Here is a 2,888-nt window from a genome sequence, read left to right as displayed (position 1 = left end):
CCTACTGGTAAATAAAGCTTTAGATATATTAACATATGACCCCCTTATATATTTATACATAGTTATCATACCACCCCTTAAGGGTCTCTTCTCCAGCATGGACACCCCCATCTTAGCCAGTCTTTCCTCATAGCTAAGATTTCCCATACATTTGCACTTCTCTGCACCCTCTCTTATTCAATATTTTCCTGTTTGAAATCTGCAGACCAAAACTGTACTGCATATTTTATATGGGGGCCTTACCAGTGCTCTGTACAGTGGAAGAACAACCTCCTCCTCCCATGAATGCCCCTTTTAATTCAGCTGATGATCTTATTTGCCCTTGATGGCGCTGACTGGCATTGCTTGCTTAAGCAAATTTCTTATCTACAGGAATGCCAAGGTCCTTTTCCATTATGGATTTGCCTAGTGCAGTCTCTTTAAGGGATATATGTGGCTTGGATATTTTTACATCCCAGGTGCATGACTTTACATTTATCAACATTGAATCTCATCTGCCACTTAGCTGCCCAGATTGCCAGTTTGTCAATATCCTGTTGCAAGGATGCTGCATCTGGACACAAAACTAAGCAGCCCAATCAATTCTAAACACTTATTTACTTACAATTCCAACCCCTAATAAACAAGTTGAAAAGTGGACACAAAACCGAGCACTGAGGGACCCCACTAAGAACCTTACTCCAAATAGAGATGTACCATTAACAACCACCCTCTATACCCGATCCTGTAGCCAGTTTCCTTCAAATAACTTGCCAACCATGGTCAAACTTACTGTCCTATATCTACCAGGCTGAGATTGTAATCCCTTTTTAAATATTGGAATTACAACAGCTTTCCTCTAATCCATAGGTACCAAACCAGATGAAAGCGAATCTGAGAAAATCAGAATTAGAGGCTGGAGTGTCCAATATGTACTGACAGCCATGGTGTTGGCCTGCATGCAGACACATTTAGAGGACATCAGCGCAAATATGAATAGTTTTGTGTGGATATCCACTCACTGTCTTGTATGCAGGCCAACATCTTGCCTGTGCAAAAACATAGTGGGGCAGTCAGAGCACATTGTTTCTCTCAACCTGCTGAGAGAATGCAGGGAAGAGAAGCCAATGCTGCACCTTGTGTGCCGTCAGCATTATAGGAACAATAGCAATTTAATGTTTCCCCCAAAGACAAATAAGCTTAAAATAAATTAAATCTTATTTCAGACAATGAATTCACTTTGGAGTCAGTTCAGTCAAAATAGTCTTGTACTGTATATTGTTCCAAAAGGTTTGCAAATTAGACTTCTTTTCAAAGTAGAGCACATCAGAAACACAGTCAAAATGCAAATGCTATAAGTGGTTCTATAATAAAAGATTCATTCAACATTTATTTTCCCTCAAATTATCCTTTAAAGCTCTTTCATGCTAATGTCTGGAAGATGTGACATTAGAAAGATTGCTTTGACATAGCTAAGGGGTTCCAGGATTAACGAAAAGGAAAGGGCACGATAAAAACATTCAAAAGCTATTTCAGAGGAATTATGGTTTGCTTTGAAACTTGTCCAAGGTTGGAGTGCATTTAAACTTGTTGGCGTACATGTAAATGGACAGTTAGGCAATAACCGCATTGCAGAAAGGTTGCAAGGCAAATTCACATACTGTGAAGCATTCAGTTATGATTTTGCAAGAATCATAAGCATGTCATCTGTAGAAACAGCTATATTTTCAAAGACTACTTCAGCTAGAGAATTACAATGAGGGAAACAAATCCTAAATAAGTGTTGAAAGTGTCTGTAGGTTTGAAGGCAAATATTTGTTGAATGGGGATTTCTTCTGAAATGACAGAAAACACTGATACATTACTTACAATACCCTCCCCTTAATCATTTATGAACAAGTTAAATAAAAGTAGACCCAATACCGATCCCTGAGGGACCCCACTAAGAACTAGAGAATGTACCATTAACAACCACCCTCTGTACCCGATCCTGTAGCCAGTTTCCTATCCATGTGTAAACAACTTCATTAAGACCAACAGACCTTAGTTTAGAAAGCAGTATCAAACGTTTTGGCAAAATCCAAAAAGATCACATCTACTGCCCCCCTCCACTGTCCAGCATCTTACTTACCTCATCATAAAAAGCAATCAAATTTGTCTGACATGACCTATCCTTCATAAAGCCATGCTGATTGCTACTCATAATGCCATTAACTAGGACAAAATGTTGAATGTTATACCTTAAAAAGCCTTCAAATAATTTGCTCACCACAGCTGTCAAACTTACTGGCCTATAACTACCAGGCTGAGATTGTACTTTGCTATTCTGTGTTTTATCTGAAAACACAATGCCCCAATCTGTGCTCTTAAGGGTAGCCCTCAAGGCACTAAAATTACCTTTTTTTGAAATGTATGGTTTTTGTTGCCCCAGTGTATATTTGTTTTTTGCACAAGACATTAAATGATATCACATTATGGTCACAATTACTTTCACATTTGCTATACGTTCTGGGTCACTAAAGATCAATGGATCCAGTAAACCCCTCCTCCTTTTCTATTGCATCTGTCCCTTCGAAACAAAGTATAGCCGCTGGTATTAACTGCGACATGCGACTCATTCAGCCATGTTTTGGCCACAGCAATCACATCTTTTCCTCCAGCTCTCCCATTTTACCAGTCCGACTCCTTGTATTTGCAAACATACAATTAATACTGGTACCATATTGAACATATGACATATGGTCTTCCCTATCTTTAACAGTACCCCCCAACAAACAAAAATCTCTTCCCCCATTTCCCTTCCTTTGCCCACTATTTCATCTATCCTGTCTTCCACGGAACTGAACCCACCCCATCATTGAGGTGCTGCACCATCATCACCGAGGTGCAGCCCATCCTGGGCAAAGTGC

This window comes from Xenopus laevis, chromosome 4L (genome assembly GCF_017654675.1).
Source record: "Xenopus laevis strain J_2021 chromosome 4L, Xenopus_laevis_v10.1, whole genome shotgun sequence".
NCBI classification, from domain to species: Eukaryota; Metazoa; Chordata; class Amphibia; order Anura; family Pipidae; genus Xenopus; species Xenopus laevis.
This window is presented reverse-complemented; position numbering follows the sequence as displayed.